Source organism: Mixophyes fleayi, chromosome 1 (genome assembly GCF_038048845.1).
Source record: "Mixophyes fleayi isolate aMixFle1 chromosome 1, aMixFle1.hap1, whole genome shotgun sequence".
NCBI classification, from domain to species: Eukaryota; Metazoa; Chordata; class Amphibia; order Anura; family Limnodynastidae; genus Mixophyes; species Mixophyes fleayi.
The window spans coordinates 444,411,719-444,439,288 of NC_134402.1; the positions used below are offsets into that span (position 1 = coordinate 444,411,719).

Here is a 27,570-nt window from a genome sequence, read left to right on the forward strand (position 1 = left end):
ACTGATATGTAAGTGTGCATCTTTATTAATGGGACTCACTAGTTTACTTCCCCTAGAAGTTAATCATTGTGTTGGAAATTAATTACACCACTCTTCTATATTTCAGTGAAAGTTGTTTCCACATTGTATATCCTCACTGTATATACTGAAGTAACACCACATCCCCCTTGTTATGGTAAGATGTTGGTACTATAATATATTAGAAGTGATATCAGCGAGCTAGAAACGCATTCATCCATTAATAATTAGGACACATGACTAACGATAAACAGAAGATGAAAACGGATATTGAAAAAGTGCCCTGACCTTCGTCTATGGCCCAGGAGTTGTGTAAAGTTGAATACTTCTGTGGTTGTGCAGCTGCAATGTATGTTCTCTCATGTAAAGTTTAACTTTTATAGGTATTTTTGTTGTTGCTGCCAAAAGGACCCCATTTGGCAACTTTGGTGGTGTGCTGAAAGATCACACTGCAACAGACCTGGGTGAGATCGCAGCAAAAGCCGCTCTGGCCTCTGGAAACGTGGCTCCGGATCTCGTGGACAGTGTGGTGTTTGCCAACGTTGCCCAGGTATGATAGGCTGATTCCTAACACTGGACATTTGTCAGCTGTGAAACATTTCCTCCTTATGCATGGATTTGCTAACGCTCTTTGGCTTCAAAGACCTTTCCATATTCTGCTTGTCATTCAGCCTCTCCAATCATTCCTGTAGAGTTCTACCTTCTTTCTTCTCTTCCTCCATTAGTTGCGGTGCATAAGGGATCAGAGTAGACTTCTCTCATGTTTCCTCTTTGTACATCTCCCCTTGGAAATGCATTTTTATTTTCAGTATAATTTTTATCCTGGTGATACTCAACCAGGAACATAACACTCAATGGCTAGACCCCCTATTAAAATAAAGCATTTTTTCTTTTTTAAAATAAGTTGTGGGGTTTTTCTACATCTTATTTGCTTAACGTCTGGGCTTCCAGCTGCAATGCACATGCATGAGCTGGTAGCATGTGAAAATCTTCCTAATGCAGGGGTCTTGCTTAATAGACCCCTCAGTCTTTATTATTCCATATGTTTTATAACAATATTTTTTCATATTACTTTTATTTTTTGATACTTTCCATCAGGTACCTGTACCAATGCAAGCCAATTGGGGATAGAAATGTTAGACGAAGGAGGTGCCATTATCTACTGCCCGTGCACTCATCTTATCCTTCTTGCACCATGTTTGTATTTGAGCAAAAGAAAAATTAATTGGCAAGCCTTATTCTTTTTAATATAAGTTATATGGTGTCAATTTATCTTTGTTGTTGTTGCCTCAATAAATATTTTTTTACTTTATTTTAATCATTTTAGGAGTGTCGTGAGAGTATCTCCGTGCTTTTGGTTGTAATATGAATAATATGTTTGATGTTGCAGAGTGCCCCCGATGCGATCTTCCTGGCCAGACATGTCGGTCTCCGTGCAGGAATACCTGTACCTGTTCCAGCTCTAGTTGTCAACAGACTCTGCGGCTCCGGTTTTCAGTCCATTGTCAATGGGTGTCAGGTACAGGAAAACAAATGGGTTTAAGTAAAACCATCACTATTAACATGCTGCTTGTATTTCATTTTAGCTATTGCGTCCTTACCTCCAAACATTGTCATTACTGAATTGAACTTGGCACATGGAAAGATCCGTGTTAGACATATTTTTATGCTATGTCTGTGTATACAGACTGTGAGCAGGTTTGGCAACAATTGTCCCCACTTCGTCTATTCTGGTAGTCATTTATAAACAGGAAAAAATGTGTCCCATAATCTATTTATCCGCCTAGAAGATTCATAAGTGACCACTTTTGGGAACCACCCCTACAAAATAAACACTGTGTAACCCTTTTGCGTATGACTTTATCATTATGCCCCAAATAGTAAATCTTCAGACATAAAACATGGAGGTAAATTACATTGTCCAGTGTTAACCTGACAAACTGACTGTACTGAACAGGGAGGAATTAATTACAGTTATAAGGATTAACAAATAACATCATTGTGGGAAATAAAGCATAATCATAATTGATTTGTAAATATGGTATATCAAATAAATCCATTTATAATTTGTGTTTTCCTGTAAGTTAAATGCTAATGCCTTCAAAGCAGAACCCTGCTGTCAAATGGCCTTTGTTCATTCGATGGCTCTGCAGATCCCAGAATTACCAGATAGCATTGCCACCTTTTAGGAAACTGAGCAGCTGCAAAAGCCCCCTGTGTAAGATACATCCTGGCATAGGAGAGTTTTTAGAGAGACACTAGGGAGTCACTCCTAGCTGTAGCTCTTACACAAGGAGGCCACATGATGGCTTGCTATATTTTATATAGACAAATATAATTCCATTTCCATAATACTCCTTACAATCAATATAATTAGTGATCAAACACATATTCATAAATAGCATGATGAAGGGCAACCTATACGTCGAATAAAGCATTCTGTCACACAGAGAAGTTTAGGAAAAATGGGCATTAGCTCAACTAATACATGTGACATATCTGTGTTTGGTATCTGGAGATTCACAAATTTGTATTGGATTTATTAATGATATAATTGGGTTTGTGTGACACTCCGCTGGAAAGTTATGTTACATTTTAGCATTGGGAATAAAATCAGGCAAGATGTAATTGTAGTTGTAAAAGGTGTCACAGGCCTCACCGGGAGACCAACCCCTCTCAGAAGGGGGAAGTGAAAAAGTATCTTTAAAAAGATCATATCACTTACAAGAAATTGTCAGTCTTTAGATAAATCAATCAACATTGATAAGCTGTCCATCTTCCAAGCCAATTTCCCTTGGCGCAGATTATACAACTCGTATGTGTCAGGCGCCGTCTCCGCACTGACACTTGGTGCAGGAGACGGACGCCTCCATCTTCTCAGCAACCACGTCCTGTTGCCTAGCAGCAGGATGCTATCTCTGCTCACCTGTCTGCAGCCAGCATGTGTTACCGCCGAAATCTCCCTAACCCTATCAGGAGGCACCTTAGGGTATATAAAGCAGCCTCTGACACATGTCTAGTGCCAGAGTATTTGGTCTTCAGCCTTGCTCCAGCGTTTGTTCCTGTGTTACTGTTATTTGGATTCTGACCCCGGCTTGTTCCTGACTTCTCTTTTGGTTCCTGATTCTGGCTTAGACTGATATTTGGTATTGACCCGGCTTCCTGACCATTCTCCTGCTTCTGATTTGGCTATATCCGTTCCTCTGGTTGTGACCCGGCTTGTTGACTACTCTTCCATCCTGCATCCTGGTGGGCTGTCACCGCTGCCTCAATTTTTACCTCGCCAGCTGACTGATACTGAACTGAGGGCCGTGAATTGCGCGTCCCTTGTAGTAAAGTCCATACCTCCTTGCGGGGGTTCTAGGTGAAAACCAGGGGCGTGTTAGACTCCGCGCCTCAGTACTCAGTAGCGCCAACTGCTGGCAGGTATCATCAATTCCACAGAGTGATTCTGACAGTATGCTCTGGCCATGTCAAATTCTGAAGAGCCCTGGTGACCTCTCTGCTATTGACCTCCTGCAGCACCTGACTCGCCAAGTTGATCAACAAGAGGTTAACCAGACTCAGCTCCTGCAGTGCCTTCAGGGATGGGCTACACACATGGATACCCTCCAGAGAACCCTGACTCCGCCCGGAGTATCTGTTGCTCCCGTACCCCCTGCTGTCGGCTCTCCTGCTTCAGCTGCACCTAATCCTACTGGAGGGATTCGCATCCCACCTCCCGACAAATTCGGTGGTGATCCGTGAAAGTGCAGAGGGTTTCTCAACCAATGTGCTATCCAGTTCGAACTATCACCAGGAAATTTTTCTTCAGAACGAGCCAAGGTGGCATATATTATTTCGCTACTCATGGATCAAGCGCTTGTCTGGGCCTCTCCTCTCTGGGAGCATGATGACCCCCTGTCACAAAATTCGTCTTCCTTCATACAAACCTTCAGAAAAGTATTAGATGAGCCTGGTCGAGTTGCTTCTGCAGCCTCCAGCATTCTAAAGCTACATCAGGGAAGCCTTCCCGTGGGTCAATACACCGTTCAGTTCAGGACTCTCGCCTCAGTACTAAACTGGAATAATGAGGCCCTTGTAGCTACCTTCTGGCAGGGGCTGACAGATCGGATCAAGGATGAGTTTGTCTCCAGGGATTTACCAGCTACCCTAGATCTGATCTCCTTATGCATCAAGGTCGATATCCGGTTTCTGGAGCATAATCAGGAACGTGAACAGACTCGCCGGGCTAGTCCACGCTTGGCTCCCACTTTTCAGAACCCACCAATTCTGCCTGAGGAGCCTATGCAGATCGGGCGTTCTTGCCTAACTGTGGAAGAACGGGAATGAAGGTTTAAAAACCATCTATGCCTCTACTGCACTGACCCATCTCAAATTCTATCACAGTGTCCCAAGAGACCGGGAAACACCAGATCGTAGTCGGTGCCAGGAAGGCCGGTCTAGGGCTGAGTACATCTTCCCCCTATTCTCCAGACAAAACTGACTTTTTGATGCCCATCATCATCCATGCTTCCCAGGGTCTGGTCTCCCTTCAGGCCTTCGTGGATTCGGGGGCAGCTGGAAACTTTATTTCTGTATCCTTAGCAGCTAACCTTCATCTACCCCTGGAATCATTATTGCAACCCTTGGTTCTGACAGCGGTGGATGGTAACAGAGTGGCCAATGGATCTATCTCTCAGGCCACCCGGCCAATCCGACTGCAAATTGGTCTCCTCCATTTTGAATGGATCTCATTTCTAGTCCTTCCACAAACTGTTAATCCAGTAATATTAGGACTACTCTGGTTAAGGGACCATTCACCCCAATTTGATTGGCAACATGCTCAAGTTACTTCCTGGGGTCCGCTCTGCGCTGATCGATGCCTCAAGACACTGCCTATTAGGTGTCACGCTCTCAAACCCAGTCTTGGGTTGCCATCTGAATATGCTGCCTTCGTGGATATCTTCAGTAAAACTGCCGCTGAGATGCTTCCACCCCACAGTCCTTGTGATTGTTCCATTGAACTTATTCCTGGAGAGAAGATTCCTCATGGTAGAACGTACTCTCTTTCCCTTCCTGAGACTCGAGCCATGACCGAGTATGTATCTGAAAACCTCGAGGATTTATTAGAAAATCTTCCTCACCTGCCGATGCAGGTGTAACGGATACTGGATTCTACTACTACTAATCTTGATTAGCGCTGGCTTACCTGAGGCGCGGAGTCTAACAATCTCCCAGGTGTTCACCAAGAACCGCCGCAAGGCGGGGTGGGCTTCGCTGCCAGGAGTCTCAGGTCGCGGTCCTCGGGTTCGCCCCAAGATGTAGTGCAGCGGAGTGGAGCGGAAGATGCGGCGTCAGACAAGCCGGTTTGGTGCACAGGAATGGAGTCAGGCAGAATCAGGAGGCAACTCGGAGTCAAACAAGCCGGGGTTGGTACACGGGTCACAAGAACAGAGGGATGGTCAGCAAGCCGGGTTGGTACACAGGGGTTGGAGAGCCAGGATAGTCTAACAGGCAGAGATCAGCACACAGGAAGACACAGGAGACTGGAAGACACAGCAATCCACCAAGCACAGGAGCCAGGAACAGGAAGTGAACTTTTTGCTCTGACAAGGCTGCAATGTCCAGGTGAGCTTAATATAGTCTGTGGATAGTAAAAGCCGCCTCCCAGCCCCGATCGTGTGACCACCCAAACCAGGAAGTGCTGCTGTACACAGAGACAGGAAATCATCAGCAGAAAGCAAGTGAGTTTGTGACAGCAGGATTTTTTTTTTTGTAAAGAAGAAGGATGGTTCTCTAAGACCATGCATCGACTGCAGACTGCTCAATGCCATTACAGTGAAGAACAGGTACCCCATACCCCTGGTTTCCGAGTTATTCGATCGGATCAAAGGTGCCACGATTTTCACCAAACTAGACCTCAGGGGCGCCTATAATTTGATTAGGATTCGTGAGGGCGATGAATGGAAGACCGCTTTTAACACTCGGGATGGCCACTATGAATACCTGGTGATGCCTTTTGGCCTTTACAATGCCCCAGCGGTCTTCAAGGAGTTCATTAACGACATCTTCCGAGACCTACTCTATCTCTCAGTTGTTGTCTATCTGGATGACATACTTATATTCTCCAGGGACTTAGAATCCCATCAAGGTGTCACGGGCACTAGGAGTCTTTACCCAGAGATCACCAGGTGATAGGCTTACCAGAGCAGTATAGGTGGTAATATGATACTCTGGTAGCAGGGTGATCACGGAACAGGAAATAGCAGATGATGAGATGCTCAGGAAAGTCTATGACTAGCAGCACTGGCAATATGGAGGTAGTAATACACGAGGAACTGTATGGACAAAGGACACGTGAAGGTAGTCAGTGGTCTGCGGTAGCAAGTTGTACCACTGCTATAGTGAGGAGGAATGTCCAACAGAAACGAGGAGGTGATGAGAGTCAGCGGTCTGCGGATAGCAAGTTGTACCGCTGTCTGAGTGAAGGAATGGAATCCAAGTGGAGGTATCCGGGGAGTCAGTGGTCTGCGTTAGCAAGTTGTACCACTGCTATGTGAGAGGATACTGGAACAGGTGAAACTGGAAACAGGGGTCAGTGGTCTGCCACTAGCAAGTTGTATCACTGAATATATATGTGAGGAGGTGCACGGGGAGAGACTGCAACACAAGATATACACGGGCACCTTGACTTTGATCCACAGTAATATGCACAATATAAATGTATATATGACTGAACAACACTGCCAATATAGAAAGTCTCTTGAAGTAATCCAGCACGAGATAACACAGTCAATGATGGCAATAGACTCAGCGGATAGCAAACTCCAGAGGAGAACCAACACAGTCCAGCAAGGTATGCAATACACAGCACAGTCAATGAGAAGTATGCATACCGTGGTTCAGGAGAAGGCAGTCAGACAGGAGTGCAGAGATACCTGAACGGCAGGAGGCCGGCAGGATGCAAAGTCCCTGGATGGGTGAAGCGGTGGTCTAGTAGGTGCAGCGCACAGGTAGGTAGACCAGCAGGGAACACAGGAAAGCGTGGAGAGCGGATCAGCAGTAGATGGATGAGTAGCGCTGAGGAGTAGCAGCAGCGGGTCTCTGCGGGAACACGGAGGTAGCCAATAGCAACCAGCAGGTGCAGTAACGATGGGACACGGGAGAGCAGAGTTGAACTGGAACTGTTGATCACGGAGAGTAGCGGGTAGCAATAGCGGCAGCAAACTCAAGGAAACACGGGAGAGTTGACAAGGACTGAAGACTGAAGCGCACAGAGGCAGCGGATAGGAATCAGCCAAACAGTCACGATGAAACACAGACGGGTTGCAGGTTGAAGACTGTAGTGCACGGAGGCAGCGGATAGGAATCAGCTAACAGTCACGATGATTAAACACAGACGAGTTGCAGGTTGAAGACTGTAGTGCACGGAGGCAGCGGATAGGCATCAGCTAACAGTCCCAATAATACATGGTAGAGTTGAAGTGGTTAGAAGACTGTAGTGCACGGAGGCAGCGGATAGGAATCAGCTTACAGTCACGATGATACAGTAGATGGTAGAAGTGGTATGGGAACCACAGTAGTAGAAGTGGTTTGGAAACCACAGAGGTAGAAGTGGTTTGGAAACCACAGGAATCAGCTGGGCTGAATAAACGAGGAAACACAGGAACACCTTCAGAGACTCATGGAGAATGAGACTCCAAGATCAGGCAACGTGGTGTTGACCACAGGTGCTTAATATAGGGAGGTTGCCTGATCTGCCAATTAAGTTAAAGGAACATACACTGAAGGTTTAGAAAGGGCTGCGCATGCGCAGTCCCTCAGGATGGAGGACGACCACGGTTCCTAAATGTCCGGGAAGAAGCACTCACAGTCCGGTGAGTGACAGTACCCCCCCTTTTAAAGGTGGGCACAGAACGCCTGGAACCGGGCTTGTCCGGATTTTTGGAATAAAACTTCTTCAGAAGGGCAGGAGCATTAAGATCTTCAGCTTTGATCCATGAACGCTCTTCAGGACCAAAGCCCTTCCAATGAACGAGGAAACGGAGGACTCCTCGCGAAATTTTTGCATCCAATACCTCAGTAATCTCGAAATCCTCCTCCTGATGAACTTGAACTGGCTGCGGTGCTGAGGGAGGAGCCGAGAAACGGTTGATGATGAGAGGTTTGAGCAAGGACACATGGAAGGCATTGGAAATCCGAAGATTCTTAGGAAGAAGAAGTTTAACACATACTGGATTGATAACTTGAATGATCCTATATGGACCAATAAAACGAGGGGCGAATTTCATAGATGGAACCTTCAAACGAATATTTTTGGTAGATAACCAGACACGATCTCCAATTTTTAGTGGTGGAATAGCCCGCCTCTTCTTATCTGCGAAAGACTTATATTTGTTAGATGTCTTCTTTAAACAGGTTTTGACCTGAGACCAGATATTTTTGAAGGTCTGACAAGCAGTCTCCACAGCAGGAACTTGGGTGGGCGGGAGGGCAGGAAATTCCGGAAAAGACGGATGGTGACCGTAGACCACAAAGAACGGAGTTTTGGATGGACATCCATGGATGCGAAAGATTTCTTTAATGAAATGTTCAGCCAGAGTAGACGAGGAAGGTAAACCGGACAGAGGGACGAAATGGGCCATCTTCGAAAATCTGTCTACCACTACCCAAATAGTATTGTGATTCTTACTTGGTGGCAAATCAGTAACGAAATCCATACTAATATGGGTCCAAGGCTTGGACGGAATGGGTAGTGGTCGCAGCAACCCTGCTGGAGTTCTGCGGGAGGATTTGAACTGAGAACATAAATCACAGGAAGCAATAAACTCTTTGACGTCTCTCCTCATAGAAGGCCACCAGTAACTTCGAGAGAGAATCTCAAAGGTCTTGTGTTCACCGGCGTGTCCAGAAAAACGAGAGGCATGGAACCACGAAAGGATTTTCCTCCTCAGAGTAGGAGGCACGAGGGTCTTCCCAAATGGTAGCATTTTGGTGGATGAAGCAGCCAGAGAAATACATTTGGGGTCTAGAATAGTATGGTTGGGAACCTCTTCTACATCAGAGGACGTCACAAAAGCTCGAGATAGAGCGTCAGCTTTCTTGTTCTTAGCGGCTGGTTTGAAGGTTATAATTAATTCAAAACGGGAAAAGAAAAGAGACCATCTTGCTTGACGAGGGTTCAAGCATTGGGCAGATTGCAAATATGACAAGTTCTTATGATCCGTGAAGATCGTCACCGGATGGCGAGCTCCTTCCAACAAGTATCTCCATTCCTCCAATGCAGCTTTGATGGCCAGCAACTCCTTGTCCCCGATAGTATAATTTTTCTCTGCGGGCAGAAGACCCCGAGAGTAGAAGGCACAAGGATGTAATTTTTGTTGCTCCGAGCGTTGGGAGAGAATGGCTCCTAAGCCCACATTGGAGGCATCTACTTCTAGGAAGAAGGGGAGTGTCACATCAGGCTGTCGAAGAATGGGAGCAGACGAGAAGGACTCTTTGAGAATTTGAAAGGCTTGGAGAGCCTCCGATGACCATTGCTTAGTATTAGCCCCTTTCCGAGTTAGGGCCACAATAGGAGATGCAATGGATGAAAAGTCTTGAATGAAGCGTCTATAGTAATTGGCAAAACCTAAAAAACGCTGGATGGCACGAAGAGTAGTTGGCTGAGGCCAATGTAGTACAGCATTTACTTTGTCTGGATCCATCTTCAGGCCAACTCCGGAAACTATATACCCCAAGAATGGAATCTGGGGTAACTCGAATGAACATTTTTCCAATTTACAGAACAATGAGTTTTTCCGTAGTCTGGAGAGGACCTCTGCCACCTGTTGGTGATGAGAAGGCAGGTCCTGTGAGAAGATCAATATGTCGTCCAGGTAGACAACGACACATACATATAATAAGTCCCGAAAGATCTCATTGATGAAACCCTGGAAAACAGCGGGGGCATTACACAGCCCGAAGGGCATTACTAAATATTCGTAATGCCCATCTCTGGTGTTGAACGCGGTCTTCCATTCGTCACCGGAACGGATTCTAATTAAATTGTAGGCACCACGAAGATCCAACTTAGTAAATATCCGAGCTCCCTTGATGCGATCGAATAGCTCAGTGATCAGCGGAATGGGATACCGATTTTTGATAGTAATGGCGTTGAGTCCACGAAAATCTATACAAGGGCGTAATGATCCATCCTTCTTTTTGACGAAGAAGAACCCAGCTCCAGCGGGAGAGGTGGAAGGTCGAATGAACCCACGCTGGAGATTCTCCTGTATGTACTCAGATGTGGCTTGAGTCTCAGGTAACGAGAGAGGATAAACCCGACCCCTGGGAGGAGTCTTGCCAGGTAGAAGGTCGATCGGACAATCCCAAGAACGATGAGGAGGAAGACGTTCAGACTGAGCTTTATCAAACACATCGGCAAATGAAGCATACTGAGGAGGGAGTCCCGGGGAGGAAGATGAGATGGAAGATTGCTGTACTTTAAGAGGAATAACTTGAGAAAGACAACGATGGTGACATTCAGACCCCCAAGACGTAACTTGAGGGGTGTGCCAGTCAATCTGGGGAGAGTGACACTGAAGCCATGGAAGGCCTAAGACAATCGGACTTGTCGTAACTGGAAGAATTAAAAACGAAATTTCTTCATGGTGTAGTACACCAATCTGAAGGGTTACTGGAGACGTACTCTGGGTGATGAGACCATTGATGAGACGTGATCCATCTATAGCCGTCACAGTAATGGGTGTTTTTAAAGTGATCACTGGTAGGGACCATTGATTCACTAGTGATTTAGAAATGAAATTTCCTGCTGCTCCGGAATCAATCAATGCCTGTGACTCAAAGGATTTGGTAGCAAAGGAAATCGTAACATCAAAAGCGCAGACTTTAGATTTCATAGACAATGGAGAGGACTCCAGGGACCCTAACTTCACCTCTCCAGAACTAGTTAGGGCCTGGCATTTCCCGATTTCTTAGGGCAAGAGCTGAGCATATGCGTGGAATCAGCACAATAGATACAGAGTCTATTCTTTACTCTTCGTTTCCTCTCCTCTGAAGATAATTTGGAACGTCCTATCTCCATGGGAATCACAGAGGATGGAGCTGGACGAAATTGAGGGTTTAAACGAAGAGGTGCTTTGACAGCCGTTGTTTTCTCAGACTCTCTTTCACGAAATCTCATATCTACACGATGGCAAAGAGAGATCAAATCTTCTAGTGACGAAGGAAGCTCTTGGGTAGTCAGTGCATCTTTAATTTTATCGGAGAGCCCCTGCCAGAAGGCGGCAACTAATGCTTCAGTGTTCCACTGAAGTTCAGAGGCTAAGATCCTAAATTGAATGACATACTGTCCTACTGTATGGGAGCCTTGTCGCAAACGAAGAATGCTGGAAGCAGCGGAGGTCACACGACCTGGTTCATCGAACACACTTCGGAACGTGGAAATGAATTTGGCACTATCTTGTAGAATTGGATCGTTTCTCTCCCACAGAGGGGAGGCCCAAGCCAGGGCTTGTCCAGAAAACAATAAGATAAGATAGGCCACTCTGGAACGATGGGTAGAAAAATTTTGAGGTTGGAGTTCAAAATGGACTGAACATTGGTTAAGGAAACCTCTACAAGTTTTGGGGTCCCCGTCATATTTTGACGGAGTAGGCAGGTGAAGCGTAGGAGCTGTAGACACCTGGGATGGCACTGGGGAAATGGAGGAAAGCACAGGAGCTTCAATATTAGCTGTAACAGTCTGTCCAGATGTTCCTTGGGAGGTTAACGATTGGTAACATTGAAGTAACAGCTGTTGGCGAGCATCCGGTGAGTGACACAAGGTCACGTCAAGGAGGTTTTCTCTCGACTACGTTACAACCACCTTTACTGCAAGCTGGAGAAGTGTGTCTTTGAAGCATCTCAGGTCCACTTCCTGGGATATGTTGTGTCCGGTGCTGGTCTTTCCATGGATCCTTGGAAAGTGGCTGCCATTCTCAATTTGCACAACCATTGGGTCTCAAGGCTATCCAATGTTTTATTGGCTTCGCCAATTATTATCAGCACTTTATCCAAGACTTCTGGAAAAGAGGGAGACCCCCAGGGGGAAGAGGAGGGAGCGAGAGGGGACGGGGGAAGGGGGTCATCAAGGAGGAAGGCTAGGTAGCTGGTGAGCAGAGTAAAAGTGGTGGAGACAGGAGGAGAGAAGACCCTGCTCAAAGGAGCGTACAATCTAAGGGATGGGGTAGACTGACAGAGAGACACAGGGGAGAGAAGGAGGAACGGAGGATAAGGATAAGGGAAGGGGAATGAAGTGGAAGAGTCGGGAGAAAAGGTAGGAAGTTAAGTGGGAGACTGGAAAGCTTTAAGAAAAAGGTGGGTTTTTAAAGCCCGTATGAAACTGGACAGATTAAGGGAAGTTCTGATGGAGGGAGCTTGTTCCAGTGGAGGGGGGCAGCGCGGGCGAAGTCTTGGATACGCGCGTGGGAGGAGGTGATCAGGGGGGAAGAGAGGCGATGGTCATTGGCCGATCAGAGAGGGCGGGATGGAGCATGAGTTGAGAGGAGGGAGGAGATGTAGGGTGCAGTGGAGTTGGCGAGGGCCTTATATGTAAGAGTGAGGAGCTTGAACAGGATTCTGAAGGGAAAGGGGAGCCAGTGAAGGGATTGGTAGAGGGGGGAGACAGAAGAGGAGCGGCGAGAAAGGAAGATGAGCCTAGCGGCTGCGTTAAGTACAGATCGAAGGGGAGCGAGGTGAGAGTGGGGGAGGCCAGTAAGGAGGAGGTTGCAGTAATCCAAGCGGGAGATGATCAGAGAGTGAATAAGACATTTAGTGGCATCTTGGGTAAGGAAGGGCCGGATGCAAGTGATGTTACGCAGCTGGAATCGGCAGGATTTAGCAAGAGAGAGAATGTGGGGGCCAAAGGAGAGAGAGGAGTCGAGGATGACCCCGAGGCAGCGAAGTTGGGGGACAGGGGAGATAGAGGTGTTGTCGACGGTGATAAAAATGTCAGAGGGGGGGCGAGGTGCGAGGGGGAGGAAAGACTATAAGTTCAGTTTTGGCGAGGTTAAGTTTGAGGAAACAGGAGAGTGCTAAAGGTGGCGAAAAGGCGGCGGGGGTTAGAGGATTGGGAAGAGATGAGGGATTTAAAGAAAGATTGTTTAGCGAGTGAGAGGGCAGAGCTGTAGGATGAGAGGATGAATTTGAAGTGGAGGAAGTCAGCCAGGGAGCGGGATTTTCTCCAGTGGCATTCAGCGGTACAGGAGCATTTTTGCATTAGGCGGGTAAGTTTGGTGTGCCAGGGTTGGGGTTTGGAGCAGCGAGGGTGGACGGAGTGGGCAGGGGCGACCGCATCCAGAGCAGAGGTGAGGGTGAGATTGTAGAGGGAGACCGACTGGTTGGGGCAGGACAGGGAGGAAAGGGGGGAAAGGAGAGTATCAAGAGAGGAGGACAGAGAGGCTGGGTCGAGGGCGTCGATATTGCGTATGGATATAGTAGGTTTGGGCAGGGGGAGGGGAGCAGGAGAGGAGGAGAGAGAGAAGGAGAGGAGATGGTGATCGGATAGAGGAAAGGGAGAGATGGAGAAGTCAGAGAGATTACATAGGTAGGAGAAGACAAGATCAAGGGAGTGGCCAAGGCAGTGGGTAGAGGAGGAGGTCCATTGGGTAAGACCAAGGGAGGAAGAAAGGGTGAGCAGTTTGCAGGAAGCAGGGTCAGAGGGATTGTCCAGAGAAAAGTTAAAGTCACCGAGGATGATGGAGGGGAGGTCGGAGGAGAGGTAGTGAGGGAGCCAAGCAGTGAAGTTATCAAGGAAGAGGGAGGTGGGGCCAGGGGGGTGGTAGACGACAGTAACACGGAGATTGATGGGGAAGAAGAGGCGGATGGAACGGTCTTCGAAGGAGGAGAAGGAGAGGGAGGGTTCAGGGGGAATGACACAAAAAGTACAGGAGGAGGATAGGAGGAGGCCCACTCCCCCACCTGGGCGGGCACCAGGTCTGGTGGAGTGGGTGAAGGAGAGGCCACCATAGGAGAGGGCAACGGGGGAGTTGTTGAAGTTGATGCATCCTCCATTGGCATAGGAGTCATTCTTTCACAGAGAGATTCTGATGGAAAGTTTCATCCCTGTGGTTTCTGCTCCAGAAGATTTTCCCCCAGTGAATTAAACTACGGTATTGGGGATAAAGAATTATTGGCCATCAAAACAGCCCTAGAGGAGTGGAGACATTTGCTTGAGGGGGCTGAGCATCCTGTTACTGTCTACACGGACCACAAGAACTTAACGTACTTGCTAACAGCTCAGTGTCTAAACTCATGTCAGGCCCGCTGGTCCTTGTTTTTTGCCCGTTTTAATCTCATTTTGACCTTTCGACCTGGGGTTAAGAATATCAGGGCGGATGCTCTCTCCCGGTCATTTGATGATAGAGATCTTCAACCTGCCCCCAGAACCATCTTGGACCCTACTACCATTGTGGCCCTCACTAGAACCTCAACCAAGGTTCCTCCTCCTGGTCGCTCCTTTCTCACTTCCAGGCTTCGGCCTAAGGCTTTCTAGTGGGTCCATGAGTCTCTGTTTGCCGGGCATGCGGGTGTCAAGAAGACCTTCTCGTTGATTTCTAGGCATTATTGGTGGCCCTCTATCCGGGCGTACGTTAAGGCCTATGTTGCCGCTTGTGGAATCTGTGCCAGACACAAGACACCTAGGCAGTCTCCTGCAGGAACCTTGGTACCACTTCCTATTCCAGAGAGACCATGGACTAGTATTTCTATGGATTTCGTCACCGATTTACCAGCTAGCCATGGATTCAATACTATCTGGGTGGTAGTGGATAGATTTTCCAAGTTGGCACATTTCATACCTCTCAAGGGACTTCCTTCGGCTTCTATCCTTGCTAACCTCTTCATCAAGGAGATTTTCCGTCTTCACGGCTGTCCCCAGGATTTTATCTCGGATAGAGGAGTAAAGTTCGTGTCCAAGTTCTGGAGATCATTCTGCAAAGAGTTGGGGGTCAATCTAAAGTTTTCCTCAGGGTACCACCATCAAACCAAAGGCCAAACGGAGAGGGGTCAACCAAGACTTGGAACAATTTCTCAGGACCTACTCTTCGGGTAATTAGGCTGAATGGAGTCGTTTCTTGTGTTGGGCAGAATTTGCTCATAATAACCAGGTGCATGTATCTACTGGTTCGTCTCCGCTTTTTTCTTACCTATGGGTTTCACCCTCTCCTTCCTGAACTTTCCCAACCTGGTTCAGCGCTTCCGGCCATGCAGAATCTCATTCAGGACTTTTCTGAAATATGGTCTCAGGCGATGTCCAAATTATTGGAATCCTCCCAACGCTACAAAGCTAGCGCCGATCGTCACCGTAGACCAGTCCCCAGACTTCGAGTTGGGGACAAAGTGTGGTTATCCACAAGGAATTTAAGACTGCGAGTTCCCACCATGAAGCTCACACCCTGTTACATCAGACCTTTTCAAACCACTCAAGTTATAAATCCTGTAACATTCAAACTCCTTGTTCCTCCATCACTCAAGATTCACAATGAGTTTCATATTGCTCTACTTAAACCCCTCGTTCTCAACAGATTTGTCAAAAGAACCCCACCCCCGGTCCCAGTAAAGACTGATCATGGGGATGAATATGAGATCAATCAGATTCTGGATTTCCGGATCTCCAGGGGTCGCCACCAATATCTTGTTGACTGGAAGGGTTATGGCCCCGAGGAGAGATCTTGGATCGATGTACAAGAGATACATGCCCCTCGCTTATTGGCCAAATTCAAGAAGGAGTGAGAGAGAGGTGACCTTGCAAGCCCTGAAAAAGAAGAAAGGGGAGAGTACTGTCAGGCGCCGTCTCCGCACTGACACTTGGTGCAGGAGACGGACGCCTCCATCTTCTCAGCAACCACGTCCTGTTGCCTAGCAGCGGGACGCTATCTCTGCTCACCTGTCTGCAGCCAGCATGTGTTACCGCCAAAATCTCCCTAACCATATCAGGAGGCACCTTAGGGTATATAAAGAAGCATTTGACACATGTCTAGTGCCAGAGTATTTGGTCTTCAGCCTTGCTCCAGCGTTTGTGCCTGTGTTGCTGTTATTTGGATTCTGACCCCGGCTTGTTCCGGACTTCTCCTTTGCTTCCTGATTCTGGCTTAGACTGATATTTGGTATTGACCCGGCTTCCTGACCATTCTCCTGCTTCTGATTTGGCTATATCCGTTCCTCTGGTTGTGACCCGGCTTGTTGACTACTCTTCCATCCTGCAACCTGGTGGGCTGTCACCGCTGCCTCAATTGTTACCTCGCCAGCTGACTGATACTGAGGGCCGCGACCTGCGCGTCCCTTGCACCCAAGTCCATACCTCCTTGTGGGGGTTCCTGGTGAAAACCAGGGGCATGTTAGACTCCGCGCCTCAGTACTCAGTAGCGCCAACTGCTGACAGGTATCATCAATTCCACCGAGTGATTCTGACAGTATGTAAGTTAATATTCTGAAACTTTGTCCTTTTTATTTTTAAATCTGTTTTGCTGTGTGTGTTATGCTGCCTTTTATTAATTGTTTTTGTAAGCATATTACTTTTTGTATATTACATATAAAATTTATTAAGTGCTGTCCCTATTGTTTTAAACAAATTCACTGCCTGTTTAGAGGTGGATTGCTTGGCTGTGTTAACACATTAAATACCAGTGTGGGAAGTGTTAACTATTTTCACTATGGGAGCACAGATTGTGCGCAATTGAGTAATTAGGTCATAGGCATTCTATGGGCGTTATAAGTAGATTGTGGCAGAACCTAAGTGTGCAAGAAATGAGGAGTCTGTGTTTTGGAAGGGACCAGTTAAATCTGCAACCTAAGGGATAAGTAAGCGCAAGGCTTAGGCTGAAATCCTATGTCCCCCCTTACAGTAAACACTTCCAAGTCACGAGAGCACAGAGTGCAGGTAAAAAGGTAGTTAGGAGAGGTTTCCTGGCGAAATAGCATTGATATATTGTGTGACTGTTTGAATATATGATAAGATATTTTATCAGGGAGGGACAGAAGCAGCTAACCCTGACACTGACCCTTAATCTGTGTTAGAGTCAAACAATGAGCACAATGCATTTTACCAAAAGCAGTTCAGCCAAGCTGTCAGTCAGTCTACGTCTGCTCTTTTGAAGAAATTTCTTTCTCCTAATTTGGCAGCCTGCTGCAGAGGAGTTAAAGAACACATTAAACTTGTATACACTCCTGGTAGTTCATGTATATTACTCAATAATGCACAGCCTTCCATATCTATATTAATGTCAAATAGTGGCTTTACATTCTCTTGTAAACAAGAATAAGGTTGAGCTCATTATCTTTCTGTGTACAGAACTTATGTATTTTTCTTCTTTTCAGAGGATGGTAGTCGATCATATTGATAGCACTATATGGATCTATTAAAATACCCCAGCTGTTTATACAGTGTAACTAATACTATTCTAATTTCAGGCAGATAAATATTGATTTCACTTTTCTTACCCCAGGAAATTGCCCTAAGAGAATCGGAGATTGTTCTGTGCGGAGGGACTGAGAACATGAGTCAAACTCCATATGCAGTTTATAATATCCGCTTCGGTACCAAGATGGGATCAGACATCAAGGTGCGTTAATCTATTTCTATTTCAAAACCTGAAAGGTTTTTAAATGTCATGTCTTTCCAGCCAGTGATAATGTCTTTTCCACCCTGAAATTATATATATATTGTGGCAAGAGCCCGCTACTGCAGAAGCACACGTGTACAACTGCTTCCTTTTTATGGTTCTTTATTGTCAGGATGGTAATAATGTTTTGACACCGTATACTTGCACAGCAATTATGGAGACCCTCAACGCTTACTATACATAGTCCAGCTCTCTGTCCAGATCAGCCAGCTAGCCCAGCGTTGATCTCCCTGAACAATGAAACAAGCAGGGTTTTATACCCGACACTCCTCCCACAGGCCTAGCTTGATGGACAGGTGGCACACCCACCTTCTCTTTAAAAGGAAACGCCCATCCCTGGCTCTGTTTAGACTATCAGACCCACCCTATCTGTTTGCTGAGAGGAAGCAGCTTTTAAATCATGTAAGTAAACCAATTTTAAACTACACATATGTTTATACCTGGTTTAATCTCCACCTAGGTACATAACTGTGCCAATGTTTTACTCTACTTCCCTGCTTTCTCTGCATATTGCCAGCTAAATGCCTCCTTTTGTTACATATCCCTCCCCCTAGCGTCTCCAAGTAGGGGGACGCGGACTTCGCGAGGAACGCATATTTTCGTGACAACGCATCTGCATTTTTGTGTAGAATCCCAGGCCTATGTTCTACTGAGAACTTGAAAGGTTGTAGTGCCAAGAACCAGCGGGTTACCTTGGCATTTACCTCCCGGTTGTTCTGCATCCATGTTAATGGTGCATGGTATGTTATTAGGGTGAACTCCCTGCCTAGGAGATAATAGCGCAGAGCTTCTGTAACCCATTTTATGGCGAGACATTCTTTCTCCACAGTGGCATATTTTTGTTCCCTTGGAAGCAACTTACGACTTAGGTACAGGACAGGATTTTCTACTCCATTCTTCTCCTGTGACAAGACTGCACCTAAGCCAACACCAGAAGCATCAGTCTGGAGGAAGAACCTCCGGGTAAAATCTGGTGCTTGTAGAACTGGAGAGGAACAAAGAGCTAACCGAAGATCAGACCAGGCGGTTTCTGCAGAGTCAGACCAGGTTAATCTATCTGGACAACTTTTTTTTAACATGTCCGTAAGTGGAGCAGCTCTAGTGGCGAAGTGGCTTACAAACCGCCTGTAGTAACCTACTAAGCCTAAAAAGGTTTTTAACTGTGACTTTTTCTCTGGTCTTGTCCAATCTTTGACTGCCTCCACTTTGTCTAGCTGGGGTTTTACATGCCCTCGACCAACAATGTACCCCAAATATTTGGCTTCTCTCATGGCTATGGCACATTTCTCTGGGTTAGCTGTTAACCCTGCTGACCTTAATGAAGCTAAGACCGCCTCAACTTTGGCTAAATGTGATCCCCAGTCTGGGGTAAAAATCACTATATCGTTCAAGTAAGCAGCTGCATAAGCTCTGTGCGGTCGTAGCAATTTATTCATAGCCCTTTGGAAGGTGGCAGGTGCCCCATGCAACCCAAAGGGTAGGACTTTATATTGATAGAGACCATCAGGGGTAGAAAATGCAGTCTTTGGCTTGGCCGTGGAAGTCAGGGGAACTTGCCAATAACCCTTTGTTAGATCAAGGGTGGTTAAATAATTGCTACCAGCAAGATTTTCCACTAGTTCATCCACACGTGGCATCGGATAGGCATCAAACTGCGACATACTGTTTAGGCGATTAAAGTCATTGCAGAACCTAATTGTCCCATTGGGTTTCAGGACAAGCACAATGGGACTATTCCATTCACTAGTGGACTCTTCAATCACATCTAACTGGAGCATCTTTTCGACCTCCTTTCTCACGTCCACCCGTCTGGCTTCTGGAATACGATATGGCTTCTGCTTGACAATGACTCCTGGCGCAGTGATAATGTCGTGTTCGATTAAGGTAGTGCACCCAGGAATGGAAGAGAAGACATCCCTGTTCCGGCGAATCATTTATTCAGTCTGTTGTCTCTGCTGAATGGACAAGGCTAGCTCTATGGGCACTTCAGACTTTTCAATGGCAGTACTCACTACCTGAGGAGAGGTTTCCTCATCATGCCAAGGTTTAAGGAGGTTAACATGGTATATTTGCTCCTCCCTTCTCCTACCTAACTGGTGGACTCTGTAATTGACAGGACCGACAGCCTCTAGAATTTCATATGGACCCTGCCAATGGGCGAAAAGTTTGCTTTCCTTTGTGGGAACCAGGACTAGGACCTTGTCCCCAGGCTTGAAAGATTGAACAACAGCCGGGTCTATGTTCTACTGAGCACTTTTTTCAAGTTCTCAGTAGAACATAGACCCGGGATTCTACACAAAAATGCAGATGCGTTGTCACGAAAATATGCGTTCCTCGCGAAGTCCGCGTCCCCCTACTTGGAGACGCTAGGGGGAGGGATATGTAACAAAAGGAGGCATTTAGCTAGCAATATGCAGAGAAAGCAGGGAAGTAGAGTAAAACATTTGTGCAGTAATGCACCTAGATTGAATGTAAAGACCTATGTATGAAAAGCAATAGTTTAAATTTGGTTTAACTTACATGACTTGAAATCCTTCCTCTCAGCAAACAGACAGGGTGTGTCTGTTTGAACAAGAAAGCCAGTGATGGGCATTTCCTTTTAAAAAGAAGGTGGGTGTGTCACCTGTCCATCAAGCTAAGGCTGGGGGAGGAGTATCAGGTATAAAAGCTTGTTTATATCATTTGTGCACGGAGACCAACGCTGGATGAGCTGGCTGGTCCTGAGAGAGAGCTGGACTATGTATAGCTAGCGTTTAGGGTCTCCATGATTGCTGTGCAAGTATACGGTGTCAAAACATTTACCATCCTGACAATAAAGCACCATAAAAAGGAAGAAGTTGTTCGCGTGTGCTTCTGCAGTAGTGGGCTTTTGCCACAATATATATATATATATATATATATATATATATATATATATATATATATATAAAATCAAATATAGCATCAAATATCAACAACAGAGACAAAATAAAGCAGCTGTGATAATCTTCTCAGCAAACGTAAATCCAGATTGCTTTCTTGCAACAAAACATTTCACAGGTCTGTTGCTTCCCCTTTTAAATAAACCCAGAAACCTCACGGGCTAGAGAAATTCTGAAAAAACAATGAAAGTGAGTGCTCCATAGTGCATTAAAAACAATTGATTATTGACCAGTGTAATATAAGCACACACCAGGACAAGCTGTAAGCTGAAATTACAGTAGAGTAGAGTATACAATAGCACAGAGCTTTACTGCATAACTGGAAATGTGCCAGCCCATCTCTCTACGCATTTCGCCATCGGGACTTCGTCAGAGGGCTGTCCTGGCACCTAGCACGTTCAGTTAACCAATAGGTCCTGGGCTATTCAACTCCCTCTCCAAACAAATGTATTTCTTTCCTTAGCCAAGCTGTACTAGGGGACATGTCAATTCAATGCCACTTTAGCCAATCCATTACCAATCTGTTACCATTTGTAAACAAATCTCCAGACAAGAGGTTTTAACTCACAATAATATACATTAATCCAAACAATTACAAGCTGGAGAATGTAAATATAAAAATCCCATCATCCAAATAATAGATAAATGATGCAAGACTAGATTCCCCCAGCTAAATACATTTGATTTACTTCGAAATGCAACACTCAATTCAAAGTTGGCATGTGTATAAGTATATGGTAAATATAAACCTTTCTCTCTCCTCCTAACAATATGTTCACAACTATCTGTTTAATCTCAGATTACATTGAAACTGAGCTACCCAAATTGTTAAAATGGTGGTGAGACCAAGTCACGATGAACATAAAGCACGGACCTCTACCAATTAGTATATACAGTATATTACAAAATTGGTATTTATTAGATCATAGGTGCAATCTAATACTAAATATAAACCTTTCTCTCCCCTCCTAACAATAAGTTAGTGTTATCATCTAGTTACCCCAAAAAATACTAGATTATCCAAACAGCAAAATGGAACTGTGTGACTGAACCAATCAATCAGTGCGCTCGAATAATGAAGCTCAATGCGCTGACCCCTTAATAATTAGCACTGTGTTTAAAGGGTACCTAGAAATGACAAACCCGCTATAACATATAAGGTTGATTTTAAATAAAGTGTATTTCTTAGACTCATACAGTATACACACATGGGTCATAACCTATTATTTATTCATCTCTCTAAAGACTACATCTACTGATAATCTATAATGGTTCCACATGTATTATAAATATGACTGGTATTGTTCTCTTTTCATTTTATCATACACTAACTAACATCAAAATTAAAAAAAACAATATTTTTAAGGCCAATTCAACAACAATCCCGCCATATTGGAACTAGGTTTGAGATAATGGTTCAATAATTTAAACTAAAATATATAAAATTACTAAAGATAAAAACTCGCATACATACTCCCCTATTTACTGCCACCACCTATTGTATTATAGCAATAGGACCCTAAAACTCTGGTACACAAAGTGCACACTGGCACAATATACTATTTGTTAGAGGAAGAGGTTAACATTTCATTCTCTAGCATTCAAACAGTTAACGTGGTGAAACAATCAAAGGGTTAAGTCAGGCAATCAAAAGGTTAACACTACATATCCTAGCATTCAAAGGGTTAACATAGCCAATCAATACTACTCTTCTTAAAAGGCTTATGGATTTGTTAGATTCACCAGGACAAGCTTATTACATTTTAGGTTTAATACAAAAGGGTACAGGGCACTGGATATATAGTAAAAACATATAATAATTGTCATACAAAATAAATGCAAAAATAGGAAAAAAGGGGATGCAAAATACAGAAAATAGACCACTTACGTCGATCTTATAGTCTGTATTCCTGGGGAATAACAGAATTAAATTGACATTTTATTGATTCCCCAATACTGACAATTTTTCATAACATACAAGGCTTTTTTAAGTCGACACTCTTCCCCTTTTTGTGATGTCATTGACTTCCCGCTCCACCATGCTAATTAACTAGACTAACACCTTTAAATACCACTCTTTCCTTGCCTTTACAAAAACCTTAGTGAATATAGCTATCCTAATTGAATTAGCAGAATGTAAATCTGCAGACGTTATAACAAGTTTACCTTTTAAGATCCTGTGGTAAGCTTTAGGTATAAAACATATTTATTTTCAACAGGATACAGTTGTGCCTGCTATAACAGTTGGACAAAGGACACAGTCAATTAAATCAGATTAACCCCTGGCCTGGCTGTAATGAGCTTAGAGGCTAGAAACCAATTTATTGTTGGGGAGGGGGAGGGATCAAACATTTATATCCATTTTTTTTTTTTTAGATTGGGCTATCACAATATAGATGAGAAAGATTGTGTTGCAGTTAATAAAATTCTTAACTACTCTATTTTTCTTTTAAATTATCCATATAAAAAAAGATTGTGGGCCATTTCTTGCCGAATTTAAAAATATTGCATGGGCTACAAGGAAAATGTCCTTTGGAGCCATTCAGGGATGATTTATCCATATCTAAGTAGCTTGGGGATTTTGGCTTTTTTATATCTAATATTAAACTTCTCAGGGAGATGTTTGGAAAGGACAGGGTCCATTTAAAGAATATGCCACTAATGACTCAATATTTTCTTTTTCATTTTACTGAGCAATGAAAGGACAAAATATTTTTTTCTTAATTATCTTGAAGTTTTTTTTCTTAGTGTACTGTAATAAATCTTTCCTTTTAAACTATCTCGCTCTTTCCATTGCCGTATCAATGATATGTGCTGGGTATCCTTGTTCTATAAAATAATTCCTATAAACTACTGATTGTTTTTAAAACATATCTATCATGGAGTTTTTTCCGTCTAAGTTTGGTGAGCTGGGAGAATTTTAAAAAGGGTCTAAAAATGTAATATTATCCTCACAAAAATTTGAGGTGAATTTTAAATTATGCTAAGTTTTCCTGCCACTTGGCATTTGTCCCTTGAGTATTTGGGGGAGGGGGGGGTAGGGTCTTTGCCAGAAACAACCGGACAAGGAGCCCCAAAGTTTTCTGGCCCCTGGCAGTTTTCACTCGAATATGTGGGGGAGGGGAGCATGGTCTCCAGAAACAGAGGACAGGCCAAAGGACTATTTGCAGTTGGGCATTTAAGGGTGGACAAGGCACTCAAGGGATGTTGGACTACAACTCTCCTACCATGGAAGTGTGCACAGGGGTGGCCCAGTTTTGATAATGTCTCATCTAATGACACAAGGCAACATAAAGTCCCACTCCAGCTGGGTGGGATGATATGCCTGCACCCTTGGGACCCTGGTGGGAGCTTGAGGAACTCTGTACTGCTGTCTACCTTACCGTCAGGCCCAGGTGAAACCACAGCAGGCCAGAGACTTTGGACTTGTGGGAGAAAGGTTTACTTGGGGCAAGGGAGCCACTGATAACACTGCAACCATCCTGTTCCTAGTTTCTCACATAATGTGGATTATAGCAAGCACTTTGTATAGCCCTTGCTTTTGTTACCCAGCTCAACAGACTAGAATTGCAGTCTCTAATTACATGTGGATAAGGGGACGTTGTAGCTCATTGTAAATATGTATATTGTTTATTGTATATTAATGATGTGGCAGTGAGGTTGTTATTCATTGTCCTTAAAGTGAAACCAGGGGGTTATGGGTAGGGATCAAGTTGCAAGATACTGGAGGGGAAAACTAATTAGTGTTTATTGTTCTCACAAAACTAGTCCAGACAGGCCATCTAGCGGGGGAGGTTCTGTGGAAGGACAGCTCATCTTCACTCCCCTCTCCAATCCCCCTTAGTCCAGCACTGTCCAATGTTTAACAAGCAGAGGCCCAGGGGTGTGCCCAGAGAGGGGAAAGCTCTGTATAAATTAGACCGTAGATATAAGGAGCCACTCCAGGGGGCACAGGGGGTGCTCATTCTGTGATTTGATTGCTGGAAGGTGCAAGGTCTGGTTATGAGTTGTCGTTCTCTACCAGAGTCTACATATCATCATCACCATTTATATAGCGCCACTAATTTCGCAGCGCTGTACAGAGAACTCACTCACATCAGTCCCTGCCCAATTGGGGCTTACAGTCTAAATTCCCTAACACAAACACAGACAAAGACAGACAGACAGACAGACTAGGGTCAATTTGTTAGCAGCCAATTAACCTACCAGTATGTTTTTGAGTGTGGGAGGAAACCGGAGCACCCAGAGGAAACCCACGCAAACACGGGGTGAACATACAAACTCCTCACAGATAAGGCTATGGTCAGGAATTGAACTCATAACCCCAGTGCTATAAGGCAGAAGTGCTAACCACTACGCCACCGTGCAGCAGAGAGAGAGAGATCCATGGGTCGTAAAGTCTGGACAGCCAGGTGACTGTAACTTCTTAAGCTAGTGCAGTAAGGGACAGATGATGTGGTAAACCTGTCTGGCATTTATTTACTGCGTGTACATAATAATCTAGTGATTGTTTTTATTACAATAAATGTACTGTTGTACTTTTCCAACTGCATTTGCCTGAGCGACTGAGAACCCTAGAAGGTACTGGGTAGACTTCCCTGGCATAGTAAGGCACCCGTGGGTGGCCAGTCAGGATGCAGTGGGTAGCATTGGGCCAGATCAACCCGATATCTTCACAATACTCATTTGTATTAATATATTCCATAAATAACTCCAAATCCTCTTTAGCTCTTCTATACAGAAAAAATATCATCTATTAACCTTTTAAAAATTTCTATATATATATTCTTTAAGGATTTTTTCACATTCCCAAACTCCCACTTTTAAACCTGCGTAACTAGGAGCGAAAATGGTTCCCATGGCCGTCCCATAGAGTTGCAGATAGAGTTGCAATGTACATCTGGTACATTGGGTATATCATTCAATGTAATGAGGAGGAACAAGATGCTCTGGTATACTTCATGAAACAAAACCAATCATCAAATGAGCTGTCCTGACCTTCAAGAGATAAGTGTTTTGTTCCTTTTAGTCACATCCTCTGTGTAACGGAAGTGCCTACTATCCAAAGAAGTACTGAAAGGCAGTAAACACTTTCTGCCTACACTTTAAGGAAAAGTACAGACCGTTACAACAAGTTCCAAACATGGGGTAAAATTAGATTGTTGACTCAACTTCAGTTAAGGACTTAAGTTATGTTAAAGGTTTTAAATTTCATGGTTTCTTGTGTAAATTATATATGCGGTACAACAGTAATCGAACATCAACTTCATTATTTTTTTTCTCCACTATGAAAAAGAGTACCCTGTTGATTTTTTTGTGGTATACCTTTTTTAAGCACCGCCCAAAAAATGAGATCCCTAATGTTGATTGAACCTAGCGTTTTTAATTATATTCGAAAAATGTGCGTTTTTGCCGTAACGCAAAACATGAGGCAGATAAAGTAATTTGGTTTGGATTTTTGGATTCGGGAGGAAGAGTTACCTTAGGGGTCCAAATTTTGTGGCGATTCCTTAATAAACACCCGTGATACTTCAAATAACTGGATAAAGCCGCGATTAGTAAATTAATTAATAAATTGAAAAAATAATATTTAATCAACTAATTGTCAAACAGTCAAGATATTTGGCAGAAATAGTTGTTTTGACATCCTGTCTTCAATAAAAAAAAATTGAAAAAATCTGAGATGGGTGGTGGACATTTAATTTTTTTGGGATGATCTGATGTGGAATGACCCATATTATATATACTCTGAGGTCCTAGATGGTAAAGACGACCAAGGACTATAGGATGTCCCAGGATATTATTTAGGTCTTTAAGGATCTTTGAAAGGTGATAGAATGTTGCTATCCTACATGTAGTATTATATAAATATTTATATATATTAGAGGTCAGAAAATGTAGTTCTTTATCTTTTTGCAACAAAATTTCAAGAAACTTTGAAGTAGGATCAGTTATTAATTTTATATTGCATTTATGTAGGGGGCTGTGAACACTTATATTACCAGGATATTATAGGTTTTTTTTATTTTCCTAAAAGTTGTCTATTTGTTTTCCACTTGAACTTTGTTGGTTGCATGGTCACATTAAAAGTGGAAAAAGGTCTGAAATTATTTATCTTGATTTCAGAATTTACAACACAAATCCTCATCAGCTATTTATATAGCGCCACTAATTCCACAGCGCTGTACAGAGAACTCACTCACACATCAGTCCCTGCCCCGTCTAAATTCCCTAACATACACACACACAGACCAAGAGAGTCTAAGGTCAATTTAATAGCAGCCAATTAAGCTACTAGCAAGTTTTTGGAGTGTGAGAGGAAACCAGAGCACCCGGAGGAGGGAGTGAATTGCTGATTACCTACTGGTAAACTAATACTGTGGGTTGGGCATGCTGATATTTTTAAATTAAGATGTGGATATTATGGATTCATATTTCATATCCATAATCTCCACCTGCATCTCCATTTGAGTTTGTATGTTCTCCAACTGTTTGCGTGGGTTTCCTCCGGGTGCTCTGGTTTCCTCCCACACTCCAAAAACATACTAGTAGGTTAATTGGCTGCTATCGAATTGTCCCTAGTCTCTTTCGCTCCCTGTCTGTGTGTATATGTTAGGGAATTTAGACTGTAAGCCCCAATGGGGGCAGGGACTGATGTAAGTTCTCTGTACAGCGCTCCAGAATTAGTGGCGCTATATAAATAACTGATGATGATCTATAAACTTCAGTGAAAGTGATTTTTTCTGGTGTTTATTTCCTGTAAAAGTCATCCCAGTGTGAACACTCTGCCAGTTCAGCTATATCGTTCAGTGTTTCAATCTCCAGATGGATGACATTCTGCGGTCTGGTCTCATTGACACGCACATTAATGCACCCATGGCCATCACAGCTGAGAATCTCGCCGAAAAATATGGCATCACCAGACAAGATTGTGACAAGTATTCCTTGCAGACTCAGCAGAGGTGTAAAGCTGGTGAGTTACTTGT

At 44.3% G+C, this 27,570-nt stretch overlaps 1 pseudogene; it reads left to right on the forward strand.

The window, feature by feature from the left end:
• Positions 1 to 379: 379 nt before the first annotated feature.
• The window catches only part of LOC142101336 (3-ketoacyl-CoA thiolase, mitochondrial-like), a 38,999-nt pseudogene continuing 11,808 nt past the window's right edge, over positions 380 to 27,570 (forward strand).